The 17964-nt window shown below is 37.6% G+C and overlaps 1 protein-coding gene and 1 pseudogene across 7 annotated transcripts in view; both read left to right on the forward strand.

The window, feature by feature from the left end:
* The window catches only part of GABPB1 (GA binding protein transcription factor subunit beta 1), a 78520-nt gene that overhangs the window by 19691 nt on the left and 40865 nt on the right, over positions 1-17964 (forward strand). The window contains exon 1 of one of the 7 annotated variants that reach the window (XM_007081839.3): positions 15681-15944. The exons of 5 other annotated variants lie outside the window; for them this stretch is intronic. The gene's annotated coding sequence lies outside the window, so the exon portion shown is untranslated. Of the gene's footprint in view, positions 1-15680; positions 15945-17274; positions 17376-17964 lie in introns of those variants that run through there. One more of the 7 variants, XM_042988881.1, reaches the window with a different exon arrangement.
* LOC102952924 lies at positions 10792-11535 on the forward strand (annotated as a pseudogene).

Genomic DNA, 17964 nt, shown 5'->3' on the forward strand with positions numbered 1-17964 from the left:
TAAAACTTTTTTTGAATCCACTGCTATTAAACCTAAACAGTGGAGGAGAGAGCATGTGCTATTGGCCTTTGCACTCTGCATTGTGCCAAGCAAAGTGAATTGAACTTGTGCTGAATAAATGTTTGAATGGATCACCGTTTGCTCAAAACATTGAATGACTTCCAATTGTCTGCAGGATAAAGTCCAAACTCTGCTTTCTGGCTTTCAAACCTTTCACGTTGTGCATCTTCAACCTTACTTCAACCTTGTTTCCTCTGTAGTTTACCATGCTCAGGCACAATTCTGCATGTTCTTCCTTTTCCTTTTCCTTGATAGTCTTGTCAGAGCCTATTGACATGTTTGCTTTTAGCTGGGCCCTGTCCTAATCTTTGGTGGTATGGTAATAAAAACAGAAGACAGTCTCTGTTTTCTTGGAGCTGACATTCAGGATGAGAGGGGAGGAAAAGCACAGTAAATAAATTACCAGGTGGTAGTGAGTGGAATGAAAAGGAATAAAACTGGATAAGGGGTGAGAATGGTGGAAGGTGGTTGCTATTTTAGGTGGTCAGGGAAAGATCTCTTTGGGTGTCCTAGAACGAGGGAGTAAACCATGCAGTTATAGAAGTGAAGAGCTTTCTGGGCAGAAGAAACAACGTGTGCAAGACCCTGAGGTGGGAACATGTTTGGCTTGTTTGAATGATGAAGAAGACTTGTGTGCCTAGAGCAGAATGAGTAAGGAGGAGTGATAGATTAGAGAGGTAGTGGGGAGCTAGACTGTGCTCCAAACAAATGTCTTTCATTGAAGAGGCCTTCCTCGACTACATCACTTTGTTTGTTGATTTAAAGCTTCTCTGAACCTGTATAGCGACTATGGAAGTTGCTTTCCAATTATTTTTTTATTGTGACCCAGAGTAAAAAATGTATTTTGCATCAATAATCAATACATCAATAAATGTATTTTGCGTACATGTTGTGTGTGTTCTGTGTGCATATTTATGACTGGAACAACAATTTCATGAAACATGGCTTACTTTTACTGTATTTGCTATATGGTGATACTTTTAAAAATGTTGACTTTAACCTGCTAAATGATTTCACAGTCTGCTAAAGGGTCATGACCTACAGCTTGGAAAACAGTGATCTACGGTATAAGCCCACTTAAGAAAAAGAATCACAACCACTCTTATTATAATCCACATATCCTTTCAGGTTATGAAATATCTTCAGTTAAAGAACATGGTTTCAATTATTTTGTGTATGTGTTTTTAGTGTTTGTTGTACTGCTGAATAGAGAGGACTTGTTTAATTTGGCAAATAGCTATTGAGTGGGATACTAGAAACTGCTGAATACTAAAATACACATAAGAATGAGATAAACGCTTCCTGACTTCCTAAGGCTTACAGGAGAGGAGAGCTTATAAACAAATCCTTGTAATAGAGTGGAATCCATATATTTATGGAAGTAGGTTCAGGGCACAATGAGAAAATAGAGAAATGATTAATTCTTTTTGCTGAGAAGGGCAACAGGAGCTTGTTGGAGGAGGTAATGTCTGAACTGAGTTTTGAAGAAAGAATATGAATACATGGTGAGGTAATTTGGGGTAAGGAGACTTCTTAGGTAAAATAACATATAAAGGAATGATGTCCCAAGACAGAATAGTATGTAGGGGTAATTATAGGTAACTGTATTATTGGAGTATAAATGCAAGTAGGAAGTGGTGAGTTGACGAAGCCACAGTGATGCACGGGCCAGATCCAGAGAAGTCTGAAATGCTTTGTAGGAAGTTGCTACATGGGAAGTAGAGATATCATCTCTCAGTAAGTCCAATACAGCCAGTTTTTCCCCAAGTGATGAAATATATTGCTGTTTCCTCAATTGTGCCCTAGTGGAAGTTGACCTACATTTATGGGTTATGTTGTACCAAATAAAGTTTTTTAAACATTAAATTTTCACCCATTGCAATGTTAAATTGACTCTATAAGAAGCATTTGAGAACAGAGACCCACTGAGGAGATGGGAGATTCCCATTTCAGGGTAATTCTGGGCTTTATGTTTATGAAGTGGAATGGTAGGTGGCCAACTATTTATTTTTCACTTCAAGTTAAATATACATATAATTAAAGTCTGTATTTGATAGGTGATTGGAATACATGACTGTATGTTTTAGGAAGATATTTTGATAAATTGAGCCAAACCCCAATTTAAGACTTTATGACAATGTCCAAAATACAGAAAGTTCAAATAAACTGGGAAGAATATTTGTAATGTATATAATAAACAAGAAATATATATATATAATGCACTCTTAAAAAGAAACAGTGACATAGAAAAACAAGGAATACAAACTGACAGTTTCAGACGAGAAGACGTAAGTGGCCAATAAATATTTGGTAAGTTATGCAATCTCATTAGTAATATGAGAGCTACATATTAAAGTTAGGCAAAATTTTAAAAGCTTGCTAATACTAAAATTGACTATTGTGAGGAAATAGTATTATATAAACTGTTGGGAATATAAGTTGGTTTGGGGATGTAAATTGATGTGGGCAATTTGTTAGTATCTATTAATTTAAAATGGTATTCCCAACAAGTCTATTGCCTGTTGTCTGCACTAGAGGAACACTATTATATGTGCATAAGGAGGCATATACAAGTTTGCTCATTGCAGCAGTTTATAATGATAAAAAATCTGGAAAAATAAAACTGGTCATAATAGTAAAATAACCAAGTAATTGGTATATTCATACTATGGGATAAAATGTCATTTGAAGAAATGAACATGGCATATACTGAGCGATAAGTTGTAGAACAGTATATATACTATGTTATTAAATATACACATAAGGAAAAAAACCAGAACAGTGCTGTATTTTGGAGGGGCGGGTAGGTATATATGCGTGTAAATGTGAAGAATATGGTCTGGTAAGGTAAATCCCGAACTGGTAGTAAAGTGCTTAACTCTTGGGTGATGGATAGAGGATTGGGTTTGGACAGTAGAAATAAGGAGGGAAATTGAAGGGAGTTTTTCAGTAATCTTTGGAACTTAAAAATTAGAATATTATAGTGTATATTTAAAAAATCATTAAAATAATGATCAGTTGACAATAGGATTGACAATAGTTGGGATGGAAGGAAACCAGTTAAAAGGGTACTTGATTTAACATAGGCATGAGAGGGGCACCTGGGTGGCTTAGTCCGATAAGCCTCTGACTTCGGCTTAGGTCATGATCTCACAGTTTGTTGGTTGGAGCCCCACATCAGGCTCTGTGCTGCCAGCTTAGAGCCTGGAGCCTGCTTTGGATTCTTTGTCTCCCTCTCTCTCTGCCTATCTCCTGCTCATACTCGGTCTCTCAAAAATGAATAAAGATTAAAAAAATTTTTTTAAAGTAGGCATGAGAATGCAGTGGCAAAGACAGTGGAGAGAAGAGGACTAATTTATAAATGATGTGAAGGTAATTTCACAATGTGTATCAACATTACAATTGTATTTACTTTTGTCTCAATCCTACTTGAGGGAATTTATCCTACAGTTATATGAAATGAAGTGATATATTTACACAGTTCTTAGTTGCAGTGTTGTTTGTAATAGTGATAGTGTCCAGCCATAATAAACTAAGACCTATCCACACAACAGCATACTAAGCATCTGTACAAAAAATGAGGAAGCTGTCTATGGACTAATGGGAAAAGATCTCCTGGATGTGTTAAGTAAAAAAGCCAGTGGAGAACAGTGTATGTAGTAATGCTACCATTTGGTAATAATAGAAATAGTGGAAGGATACTCATGAAACTAGTAAAGGTGATTATTTGTGGCTGTGGGGAAGGGTAATAGTGTAAGTGCTTCCATTGAGACTTTCAATGCATACATTTCTGTGTTTGGATTTTTGAGCTATATAAAACTGTTGCCTATTTGAGAAAAAAGAAATTAAGAGAAAAAGAGATGTGAAGTAGACCCTATAGTCTTTGATGACCAATTGTATGTAGAGACATGAGGGAAGGAGGAAGTTAAGGGTAGCTCTCACATTTCTAATTCAGGGAGGTAAAAAAAGGTCATAGCAACATCAGGGAGTATAGGAGGAAGATTAGGGTTTGGCCTGTGCATGGGAAGTTCTGGACTTAATATCCAGATGAATCCTTACTACTTCTTAGTTTAGTGTTTGTGTATGTATTTGTGTGTGTAATTTATGTGCTTTAGATAAGGAACTTGAGCTTATTTTAAACATGAATATTAAATAATCATCAATAAATATTTTTTATCCTTAGATTACATTTCTGTTTTAGGTTTTATGGAGAACAGCTTTGTAATGACTTCATAATTTTACAGTTAAATAGGGACACTGGGATGCACAGATAGAATGTAGACAGAGAAATAGGGAATGTAGATCTGATAAATACAAAGCTTCTATGGGAATTAGGAATTTAATTTATTAGCATGGTTCTGATTTAATCACATCTTTTGGTATCAGAAATTCAAAGAAATAAACATAGCTTTGTATAAGGATGTGATCTTTAGGGTACCTGAGATTATACTGTAATATTTAAAACAATATTAAAACTGGTTTAGACAAGTTTATAGTAGAGCATGAAAGTTATTTTTTATATAGCATGCTTGGGAGTAAATGTATGTTATGTAAGACAAGGAAGTTTAACCCTAATGGAGAAAGGGAGTCACAACATTCTGGGTACTGCCTAAAACAAGTTCATGCTATGTAATTTGGTATTTAAAATTTATTTGAATGAGTTATATTTCAGAATCTAATTTTGAGGCCCTAATTTATCCATACACCTTTTACCTGATTTCTGTTTGGCTAGAGTAAAAAAACAAGACAGGAGCACAGGTAAATCACATGCATGCCAGGACTTGCAGATGAATGTAGTAAATCTTCTCTAGGTTTATGTTAATAAGGACTTGGGTGTGGAATAGCAGTACAATAGAGCTGCTAAGTAATTCTTACTTGAGATTTAAAAATTTAACCGTTTTATATCTGAAGAAAAGACATCTTTTAAAAATAAATAATGTTCTCTATATAATCCTGTAACACTTGGAGATGGTTTTGCTTTAGTGAGGGTGAAACTGTTCTGTCACCTCCAACCTATGCTTACTCCTTAACCCCTTGCCTTTCTCAGCACCACAGTCCTCTGGAGCTTTAGGAAACACAATTTGAGAAATGCTGGATTGGGGTGGGCTACAGTTTGGGCATGGATGGATTCTTACTTTGTATATGTTTGTTTGTTTGTTTTGTTTTTAGCACACAACACAATTTTATTCATAGAGTAAAAGTTAGGAATACATGAATAGATGTAAGATGTTCCTAGATGGTAAGTTTGAAGTTATAAATAAACCAATTCTTTGTACATTAATTCAGTATACATTTTTCTCTTAAGCCTCAAAGATCTCATCCACTCCTTTGGCTTTTAATGCCATTTTATATGCTGATGAGTCCCAAAAGTGTACTTATAGCTCTGACCTCTCTTTAAAAAAAAAAAAAAAAATGTTCATTTATTTTTGAGAGAGACCAAGTGCAAGTGGGGGAGGGGCAGAGAGAGGGCAAGGGCGGGGAGGCACAGAACCCTAAGCAGGCTCCAGGCTCTGAGCTGTCAGCACAGAGCCCAGTGTGGGGCTTGAACTCATTAACCACAAGATCATGACCTGAGCTGAAGTCAGATGTTCAATCACCTGAGCCACCCATGCGCCCCAATGACCATTCTTTTTGTACAGCCAAGTTGTCATTGGACATTTTCACCCGGACGACTTACAAGCCAAAACTTAACTCTTATTTTTCCACCTAAAGCGGATCCTATTTCTAGAGTACCATCTCTATAAGTGGCACGTCTGTCTACTCATTTTTTTAAAAACTTATTTAAATCCAAGTTAGCATATAGTGTAGTATTGGTTTCAGGGGTAGAATTTAGTGGTTCATCACTTAACATATAATACCCAGTGCTCATTCCAACAAGCGCCTTCCTTAATGACCATCACCCGTTAGCCCTCCCCCCCACCTCCCCCCACCCCCCACAGCAACCCTCAGTTTGTTCTCTGTATTTAAGAGTCTTATGATTTGCCTCCCCGTTTTTATCTTATTTTTCCTTTCTTTCCTCGATGTTCATGTTTTGTTTAACTTCCACATATGAGTGAAATCATATATTTGTCTTTCTCTGACTTATTTCACATAGCATAATACACTCTAGTTCCATCCACGTTGTTGCAAATGCCAAGATTTCATTCTTTTCAATTGCTGAGTAATATTCCAGTGTGTGTATATGCACGTGTGCATACACACACACACACACACACACACACACACACACACACACACTAGAATGTTACTTGGCGATCAAAAAGAATGAAATCTTGCCATTTGCAATGCACACACATCTTTATCCATTCATCTGTCAATGGACCTTTGGGCTCTTTAAATAATTTGACTATTGTTGATAGTGATAGTTAAATAATTTGACTATTGTTGACAATGTTATAAACATTGGGGTGCATGTGCCTCTGCACATCAGCATTTTTGTATCCTTTGCATAAATACCTAGTAGTGCAGTTGCTGGGTTGTAGAGTATTTCTATTTTTAATTTTTTTGATGAACCCCCATATTGTTTTCCAGAGTGGCTGCATAAGTTTGCATTCCCACCAACAGTGCATAAGTTCTTTTTCTGCATCCTCACCAACATCTGTTGTTTCCTGAGTTGTTAATTGTAGCCATTCTGACAGGTGTGAGGTGGTATCTCGTTGTGGTTTTGATTCGTATTTCCGGATGATGAGTGATGATGAGCATCTTTTCATGTCTGTTAGCCCTCTGGATGTCTTCTTTGGAAAAATGTTTATTCATGTCTTATGCCCATTTCTTCACTGGATTATTTGTTTTTTGTATTTTGAGTGTGATGAGTTTTTTATAAATTTTGGATACTCTTTATCCAATATGTTATCTGCAAATATCTTCTCCCATTCCATCCATTGCCTTTTAGTTTTGTTGATTGTTTCCTTTGCTGTGCAGAAGCTTTTCATCTTGCTGAGGTCCCAGTAGTTCCATTTTTGCTTTTATTTCCCTTGCCTCCAGAGACTGGTCTAGTAAGAACTTGCTGTGGCTGAAGTCAAAGAGGTTGCTACCTGTTTTCTCCTGTAGGATTTTGATGGTTTCCTGTCTCATATTTATAGGTCTTTCATCCATTTTGAATTTATTTTTGTGTGTGGTATAAGAAAGTGGTTCAGTTTCATTCTTCTGCATGTTGGTGTCCAGTTTTCCCAGCACCATTTTCTGAAGAGACTGTCTTTTTTCCATTGGATATTCTTTCCTGCTTTGTTGAAGATTAGTTGGCCATTACATTTGTGGGTCCATTTCTGGGTTCTGTATTTCTCATATAACTTTGATGTGTCCAGTTGAGTGAAAGGATGGTAATATCCCAGTATATAGAAATTAAGCATTAGTGGTTCTCAATCAAGTATATTTTACCTCCAGGGGACATTCAGCAATGTGTAGAGACTTTTTTTTTGATGTCATAAAATGGGGGACAGGGTGGTGTTACTGGCATCTGATGGGTAGAGACCAGGGATGCTGCTAAATGTCATACAATGCATAGAAAAATCTGTGACAAAGTCACAGTATGTCAGTAGTACTGAGAGAAATCCTTGGTTAGTTGAATACCACCTATGTATGTAACACTGTTACACAAAGTACTTATGGGTGCAAATGGCACTAAAAGAAAACCTTGTCTATATCCACAAGAACCTTATAACCTAGCTAAAACATCTTAAACTTAGTAAGTTTGTGGCCAAACTCTTAAAAATATTTTTTAATGTAAATTTATTTTTGAGAGAGTAAGAGAGACAGAGACAGAGCGCAAGCAGGGGAGGGGAAGAGAGAGAGGGAGACACAGAATCTGAAGTAGGCTCCAGGCTCTGAGCTGTCACACAGAGCCTGACGCAGAGCTCAAACTCAGGATCTGTGAGATCATGACCTGAGCTGAAGACAGACGCTTAACCAACTGAGCCACTAAGGCGCCCCAGGAAATACTCTTTATCTGTGCTGTCCAGTATTATAGTCTTAAGCCACATCGGGCCATTGAACACTTGAAATGTGGCTAGTGTGATTGAGGTACTGAAGTTTGGTTTGTTTGTTTGTTTGTTTGTTTGTTTGTTTTGAGAGAGAGAGAGGAAATGTGAATGGGGGAGAGGCAGAGGGGGACAGAGGATCCAAATCCGGCTTTGCGCTGACAGCCGCAAGCCCGAAGGAGGGCTTGTGCTCATCAACGGTGAGATCATGACCTGAGCTGAAGTCGGAGGCTCAACTGATGGAGCCACCCAGGTTCCCCAGGGTACTGAAGTGTGTGTTTGTTTGTTTGTTTGTTTGTTTGTTTTGAAAGAGAGCATGAGCAGGGTAAGGGCGGAGAGAGAGGGAGAGAGAATCTCAAGCAGGCTCTACGCACTCAGTGCAGAGCCTGATGTGGGGCTTGAACTCACAAACTGTGAGGTCATGACCTGAGCCAAAATCAAGAGTCGGACTCAACGTGCTGAGGCACGCAGGCACCCCTGAAGTTTTAATTAAATAGCCATATGCATCATAGTAGTGCAGTTCTATAGGACATACTTGGGCAGAATGAAATTGATATCACATGGCAGGAAAGAAACGTATGAAGGGCTGAAAAGTAAAGTGACACATACTTGGAAAATAAAAATGAATCTTAACTGCATAAAACAGTGAGACCGTCTAATGGATTAAAAGACAAGGCAATAGCAGAAGGGGAATAAAGGGTTCTAGGTTCTGAGGTCTTTGTATTATATAGAAGGAGGGTCAGTTTTAAAAATATCCTTTGTATGGGAAACTTTAAATATGTAAAAGCAAAGGAGAGTATAATGAAACCTCCATGTATTTATGTATTCATTGGCCAATGATGATCAACTCAAGACTAAAATGGTTTCTTACATATTCCTCTTTGTTTTATTTTATTATTTTATTTTATTTTATTTTATTTTATTTTTTTATTTTATTTTGAGAGAGCAAGCTTACTAGTGGGTGGGGGGAGAGAGAGAGAGGAAATCCCAAGCAGGCTCCTCACCATCAGTGTGGAGCCCAATGTGGGGCTTGAACCCACAAACAATGAGACCATGCCCTGAGCAAAAACCAAGAATTGGACGCTTACCTGACTGAGCCACCCGGTTGTCTCCCTCATTATTTTAAAAGTGATCCCAAGTATCACATTATTTAATCTATAAATATATTGTCTTTATCTCTAAAAATATATAAACTTAAACTATAATACAATTATCCAGAAAAATATAAACATAATTCCTTAATATCATTACGTATTTAGGCAGTGTTAACATTTCCTCCATCTCCAAAATGATGTTTTTTCTTTTCTTTTTTAGAGAGAGTGAGCTTGAGTTGGGGGAGGGTAGAAGGAGGGAGGGAGAGAGAGAGAGAAAGAGAGAGAGTATGAATCTCAAGCAGGCTCCACACCCAGTGCAGATCCCAATGATTATGACCTGAGCTAAATCAAGAGTCAGACATTTAGCCAACTAAGCCTCCCAGGCTCCCCACAACTGCTGATGGTTTTGTTTTTTTATTATTTATTTATTTATTTTTTTAACGTTTATTTATTTTGGAGACAGAGAGAGACAGGGCATGAATGGGGGAGGGTCAGAGAGAGGGAGACACAGAATCCGAAACAGGCTCCGGGCTCCGAGCCGTCAGCACAGGGGCCCGATGCGGGGCTCGAACTCACGGACGGCGAGATCGTGACCTGAGCCGAAGTTGGCGCTCAACCGACTGAGCCACCCAGGCGCCCCTGGTTTTGTTTTTTTAATGCAACATTCACATTTATTGAAATATCTTATGGAACAAAAAAGGGGAGTACTGAACATCTAACAACTGGAAACTTTCTCAGGTATTTCTTTATCCAAAATGATTTTTTTTTTTTTTACCAACTTAATTTTTTCGGTCATAATAATTTTTTTAGGTCAGTTTTAGGTTCACAGCAAACTTGAGGGGAAAGTATTTTCCATACACCATCTGCCCCCATATATTGCATAACCTCCCCCATTATCAGTATCCCCACCAGAGTGGTACATTTGTTACAATTGATGAACCTACACTGACACATCATTGTCACCCAAAGTCCATAGTTTACATTATGATTCATACTAATGTTGTATGTTCTATGCATTTGGGCAAATGTATAATGACATGTGTTCATCATCATGGTACTATACTGAGTATTTTTACTGCTCCATAAAAAAAAGATTTTAAAAATTTACATTTAGTCTCTTCAAATTGTAATCCAAACAGGGTCCACACATTGCCATTGACTGATGCTTGCTTAGGTCTTTATTTATTTTTTTAATGTTTATTTCTTAAAAAAAATTTTTTTTTAACATTTATTTTTGAGATAGATCTTGAGCGGGGGAGGGGCAGAGAGAGAGAGGAAGTCACAGACTCAGCAGCGGGCTCCAGGTTCTATGCTGTCAGCACAGAGCCCGATGCAGGGCTCGAACTCATGGACTGCAAGATCATGACCTGAGCCGAAGTTGGACGCCCAACTGACTGAGCCACCCAGGCGCCCCTTTAATGTTTTATTACTGAGAGAGTGCAAGCGGGACAGAGGATTAGAAGCAGGCTCCTAGCATACAGCAGAGAGCCTGATGTCGGGCTCAAGTGCAGGAACGGCATGATCTGAGCTGAAGTCAAGAGTCAGACTCTTAACCGACTGAGCCGTTTAGGTGCCCCTGCTTAGGTCTTTTAAAGCAAGATTTTGGTTAACTCTAGACTTTTAATGCATGGTATAATTCTTAGGGAACCACTGCAAGAACAAAAATAGAGGCTGTAACTTCCAAATCAGTAGAAGAAATAGATAAAATGTTAAAAAAGAATCAGTCCAAAAGAAGACAGAGAAAAGAAACTGAACAGGTAACAAATGGAGAGAGCACAAAATTAGATGCTAGATTTAAACCTAGGTATATAATAGTTAAAGGTAAGAAGTAAATAATTGCACAGGTATCTTCCTAGCCTAAGGCATCATCAGCTGTTGCCTCCAATAATTTCCTACGTAGTATTCCCGCCTCAATTCTTGCCTCCCTCTATGTACTACCCATATAATAACAGGAGTAGTTTTTAAAAAATATAAATCAGCTCTTTTCTGCCATCTTTCTGTGCCACCGTAATGATGCACATAAATGTCTTGGCAGATTCTCTCAAGAGTATTAACAATGCCAAAAAGAGAGGCAAACACCAGGTTCTTATCAGGCCATGCTCCAAAGTCATAGCTGTGATGATGAGGCATGGTTATGCTGGCGATTTTGAAATCATTGATGATCACAGAGCTGGGAAAATTGTTGGGAACTTCATGGGCAGGTTAAACTGTGGAGTGATCAGCCCCAGATTTGATGGGCAACTCAAAGATGTAGAAAAATGGCAGAATAATCTCCTGTCTAGCCAATTTGCTTTCATTGTACTAACCTCAGCTGGCATCATGGACCATGAAAAAGGAAGACGAAACACACCGGAGGGAATATCCTGGGATTTTTTTCTAGGGATATAATACATATGTGCAAATAAAATGCCTCAATGGACCATATATATACACATACATACGCATGCATATAAATCATATCATAACACTCTCCTCTTGAAAACATTCCAACAACTTCCTGGTAAATTCAGTGAAGTCCGTACTTAGTAGTGCCTATAACACCCTACATGATGTGGTCCATTTCTGTCTCTGTGACTGCATATCCTGCTATCATTTTTCACTCAAGCTTAGGGCCCTTAAACTTGCTGTGCCATCTCCCTGGATCACCAGGAGCAGTCAGAATTCTTAGTTCTTAAAAAAAAGCAGCTTAGTTCTAAAAACCAGAAACCACCTCTGGTTAATTGAGCAGAAAAGGAATTTGTCACCGGAAGAAACCACCACTGTCAATGGAATCTGCTTCCATTCTTGCCATAATGGATTCTATATACTTGCTGCTTTTTTATGCATTTATTTCCTAAGTTATAGTCCATCCTGGACGCTTCTTTATTGGAGTGGAGGTCATGTAACTGCATCCTAGCTGCGTGGAAAGCTGGAAAAGCAAATATTTAGCTTCACTAGTAGGTAGAAGTTTCTGGCTTCTTTCAGGACTCATCAGAAGGGAATTCCTTGGACATATGAAGATGTTTTGATGCTGAGCCAAGAGTGTCCTGTCCTTTATGATGCTTTTCTCTGGAATCCTTCCTTGCTTTGCTTCCTCCCTTAATTCACATTTCTACTCAAATGTCCTCTCCTCGAAGAGGCCTTTCCTTAGACTTTGTCTAAGATGGTGATTTCCCATCTCTAATCCAGTATTTTCTCTTTTCTTATTCAGCCTTACATTTTCTTCATAGTACCACTGTTACTGATTGATTAATTGCTAGCCTCTTCCCCAGGAACACAAGCTCCATGAGGGTAGGGACTTGTTTTTGTTTATCTTTCTGTTGGCACATATATGCTTAGTAAACATTTGTTTAATGAGTGAAGGGAAAACATAGAGAATGTTATAAATACCTGAGAAAATTTAAAGGGAAGGATTATTGAGGAATTAGCTCATTTAAGGAAGGTTTATTGGAGGGATGCTTGGGTAGCTCAGTTGGTTGAGCATCTGACTTCGACTTTGGCTCAGGTCATGATCTCGCAGTTTTGAGTTGAGCCCCACATTGGGCTCTGTGCTGACAGTTCGGAGCCTGGAGCCTGCTTCAGATTCTGTGTCTCCCTCTCTCTCTGTCCCTTCCCGGCTCATTCTCCCACCTTCTCTCAAGAATAAATGAACATTAAAAAAATTTTAAAAGAAAGTTCATTGGAGAAGAGAAATTTTTGAAATGGGCTTTGGAAGATTTGGAGAGAAGGAAGGTAGCTATCTAAAATGGGCAAATAGCATGAGGGAAGGCATTGGGTATGGAGTAAGGTGGACACGTATCGAATAAGAATTGTTTAGAATCTGATGGCTATCAGGGTCCTTTATGAGGTGGGAATTGAGAAAAGTGGACAAGGTGAAGGTGTGAGGTTACAGCAGGTGATAGAGGGCCTTGAACTAATAATAAGGTGGTCTTTTACTTGCTAGAGAGTAAAAGATGACTAGTGTTTTTTTTTTTTTAATTAAAAATAAACTGTGGTATTTTCACATAGTATTATGCAGGCGTAAAATAGAATGAGGTAAATGTCTGGAGAATTTTCTGGGAAATATATTAAGTGGAAAAAAAAAAGCTAAGTGCAGAACAGTGTATGTAGTATACTCTCTTGGTATATGAAGTGTGTGTGTGCGAGTAAGAATATATATACTAATTTGTTTATGTTTCAAAAAGAAAAACTGAAAAGCCAAACCAGAAATTAATAAAATGGTTACCTTGGGTGGGGAAGAGGGAGGGAGAGGGAATGATGTGAAGGAAATAGGAATGGAAGTGAGATTCCTGTTTAGTTTTGACTTTTGAATTATGTAAATATTTTACACATTCAAAATTTACAATTAAATGAAAATAAAAACAATCTCTAAAATTGAACACAAACTTAAAAAAATGAACCTATTGTATATCAAAATAGTTCTTTAAATACATGGAGAAAAACACACTCTCAAGTGACTTTTGAGCTCTATATCAAATGGCATATATGCTAAGGACAAAAAGAACTGCAGAGAAATCTTAAACCTCATTCATTTTATTGCTAGTTGTAATGTTGATGTTTTTATTCTGATACCATTGGATACATGTTTAGGTTAAAGCCAATAAATAAGATTGTATGCTTATATGTTAGAAGTCAGTAGAAATACAAAATCAAAGGAGCTAGGCAAAAAAGGATGTTTATAATGTTGAACTTGAATTATAAATGTCAGTATGAATTCAGGATTTAAAATATGTATATTTCTTTATTTTTAAAATTTTTAAAATGTTTATTCATTTTTGAGAGACATAGAGAGATAGAGCATGAATGGAGGAGGGGCAGAGAGAGAGGGAGACACAGAATCTGAAAGAGGATCCAGGCTGTGAGTTGTCAGCACAGAGTCTGACATGGGGCTCGAACTCACCAACCATGAGATCATGACCTGAGCCGGTCAGACGTTTAACTGACTGAGCCACCCAGGCACCCCGAAATATCCATATTTCTTAATTCCATCCATATGTATATTTCTTTCTTAGATGTGTCCTCTGAAAGGATCTTGAAAGTGCATCACTTTCGTAGATAATAAGTACTTGTATTACCTCAGTTTTGTTCTTTAAATACTTTATTGAAGAAATGACTGGTTCCAGGACTGAGGCAGGGAACGTACATAGTGAACCTAGGACAATTTGTGCCAGAAGCAAGAAACCTTTCAAAGACACAAGAAAAGCCTACCTGAAGAGGCTCTTTTTGGCCAAAATTGAGACAATTTGAACATAAAAAAGAATAAGGAGAATAATTTGAAACAATATATAATAAAAAAACAAATGGAGATGGCTATTACCTATTCTTTACTCTGAAGATTGGTAATTTAACAATTGAATTGTCTTTTTTGGTAGAAATTTGCATGGTGCCAAAGTAACACTCCACAGAATACTAGTTGGTCTCAAAACAATAAAACTTTACAGTGGAAGGATCAGGCTTATTACCAGCTTTGTTATTAATCTTGGCATCACTAACAATGAGCCAAAAAATATGTGCATCCTGATGTGATTCAATATCAAATAAACTGCATCAACTGAAGTATTTTTTTAATGTTTATTTATTTATTTTGAGAGAGAGAGAGAGCAGTGGAGGGCAGAGAGGGAGAGAGAGGGAGAGAGAGAGAGAGAGAGAGAGAGAGAGAGAGAGAGAGAGAATCTCAAGCACATTCTGCACTGTCTGCACAGAGCCTGACATGGGGCTCGATCCCACTAATCATGAGATCATGAACTCAGCTGAAATCAAGAATTGGATGCTTGACAGGCTAAACCACCCAGGCACACCTGAGGTAATTTTGTAGAACATTTAAAATCTGAATTTAGTCGGACTTTTCAGACTTTCAGTTTATAAGTAATATGGGAGATGAAAGAAATTAAACACCACCTTAGATGAAGCAATGAGAAAAATACAGAATGTGAGATATAGATGAACTGGCCATTTAATGTCATAGGAGAGGAAAACAAGGGTGGGGGGGGGTGGGGCGGGGAGGAGGAAACTGTCCGAGCATATAATTAATCTAGAGATATAACAACCAAATGCAGTATGTGCCAGCTGTAAAGTACATTTTTTTTAGAAAGGAGTAGGATGAAGCAAGATGGCCAACTTTTAATTTAGAATGTGGGTGATGGGCATATGGGTGTGTGTGTTTGTGTATATACACACATATATTCATTTATATGCATACATATACACTTTTCTATATTTAAAAGATTTCATAATAAAAACTTAAAAATATTTTTCTGTTTATGGACACTTAAGTTGTTTGTAGTTTCTTTTTCTTCAATTACAAATAATGTTTCTGTAAACGTTCCTATACATGCTTCCTTTCCTTGTGTACATGTTAAGGAGATACGGCAACTTTCTAGTAGTGGAATTCTGGATCAGGGTAGATGTACCTTCAACTCTGCTAAATACTGATAATTTGTTCTTCAAATGGTTGTATTGATGAGGTTTTTAGACAAGAGAATTATGAAATGTATGTCTTCCCTATTAGATGATGAATTCTTTGAGGGTAGGTACCATGTAGAGACTCATATAGAAATGTTTGAGTTGAACGAAATTGTATTTTAGTGGGACGAACTGTATTTTAGCAGGATGAGAAATTAGGATTAGGTCAGCTAAGAGGGTATTGTGATGTTTAAGGTATGAGGCAGTGAGTGTGTAAGACTGGAGGTAGTAGAGAGGAAGGGATGAATATTAGAAATCTTGGAGAGAAAGGATTGAAGTATATGTGCTTTTATTGTCAGGTAGGATATTGATGATTCACTGTTGTGACTTCTAATACCCAGTAGTTTGTTGGCTTCACTTTATAGTAAAACAGGTAAGTTATGCTTCCCTATTAACTCAAAACCATCTACTGACCTAGTTCTAGTAGAGTTCTAGCCTTTTCTTCATCCTCTGCTTGCACTCTTTTTAAGCCTCAGTCTTTTCCTGGGATAAAGATATTGATTTAAAAGAGACTAGTAGTTGAATGGGGTAAAGGGGCAGTGGGTTGCAAAGATGGAAGAATTTATGTAGTAATATGGGTAGAATTTGTGGGTAGCTTCATCCCCAAGTCAGTTTGTGAAGTCTTCCTAGGACAGAGGATATCTTCCTGTAGTTTTTAAGGGGAAAGTTTATCCAGTGTTATAACAGAGGTAATTAATCAGATGTAGTTTTTTCTAAGAGAATGTCCTATATCTTGTTTTAAAATGTTGCAACTTTTTGTAAATTGTAAAGTTGGTGCCTTCAAGAAGTTTTGATTAATGGTTCTAGAATAGCTTTGTCCAACAGAAATATAATGTGAGGAGCATATTTAAAATTTTAGAGCAGCCACATTAAAAAAAATGAAATTAATTTGAATAATATATTACATTTAATCCCATATATCCAAAATATTACCATTTTAACATGTAATTGATATGTTATTAATGAGATATTTTGCATTCTTTTTTGGTACTAAGTCTTCAGAATCTGTTGTGTTATACTTATAGCACAGTTCCATTTGGAGTAGCTACATTTCAGTGCCCACTATAATTATGGCTAGTGGCTACTGTATTGGACAGCTCAGTTCTAGAACATACTCAGTTGAAACGTTTGAACTCAGTTGGGTGCTGATTTGACCCACTGTCATTGAGGGTGGCCATGAGCTGATCTTGCTTCATAGACCTGTTGCTGGTTATTAGATAAGTTCTGGCTTCCTGTCCAAATCTTCCTGTCCAAGAGTGATTTTGAGGGTCCCAGACAAAGCCATTATCCAGATTTACTGATTATATTCACACTTTTCCCTTTTGCCTCAGAAAACCTAGAACTGACCTTGGACTGTTTTGAAACAAATCTGTCAATTTGAGTTGCTGCCAATAAAAAGAATATTCAGGCGAGTTCTAATCTCATTCATTTGTAAGGATTTTAGTTACAAGGCTGACAGGAATTCAGCAAGCATTTTATTGATTGTGGTATTTCTTAGAATTTGTGACACTGTCAGCCTTGTTTGCATTTTTAAAGTCAAACGTTATGACTCTTGGTTATCTGAGGTATTTCTGGAGTTTCTACTGTGTGCTAAATGTTTATTCAATGAATGTTTTTGAGCATTTACCATACTTTAGGCACAGTGACAACTTGTAGCCAAGTAAACAGGCACATTTAGTGTGGTCTGATAAATGCTATGATAGAAACTTCATATGCTAGGAGAAAACAAGGAAGGACACTTCAGTTAATTTTGGGGCATCAGGAATGGCTTCTCTGAGGAGATAAGCTGAACTCTGAAGGACAGGTAGGAATAAATATGGCAATCGTGGGTGTGGAGAAGAGAAGATTCTTCCTGGCAGAGGGAATATTTTTTATAGATATCCAACAGTGAGAAAAAGAACCAAGTACAACATTTTTCCTGTAATACAGAATTCAGTGTGAGAGGTAGTGAGTAGTGTATATGGGATGGTGGCAACAGATCCCAAATGTGAAAGGCCTGGACTCTTATGGCAGAGTTTGACATTTTGTTGTTGTTGTTGTTGTTGAGAGAGCACTCTTGCGCACACACAAACTGAGGAGGTGCAGAGAGAATCTCAAGCAGGCTTTGAGCTGTCGGCACAGAGCCCAGTGTGGACCTCGATCTCACGAATCATGAGATCATGACCGGAGCCAAAACCGAGTCCAATGCTTAACCGACTGAGCCACCTAGGTGCCCCAGAGAGTTTGACTTTAACTGAGTTAACTGAGGAAGAACGTGATTTCATTTAAGGATGACTAAGAAGTTTGGTATTAGAATGGAGAATAAATTAGAGGAAGACAAGACTGAGGCATAGACACTAATTTAGAGGTGTCCTAGGAGAGAAAGGATGGAGATGAGCAAAGATTGAGGCAGA

This window comes from Panthera tigris, chromosome B3 (assembly GCF_018350195.1).
Source record: "Panthera tigris isolate Pti1 chromosome B3, P.tigris_Pti1_mat1.1, whole genome shotgun sequence".
NCBI classification, from domain to species: domain Eukaryota; kingdom Metazoa; phylum Chordata; class Mammalia; order Carnivora; family Felidae; genus Panthera; species Panthera tigris.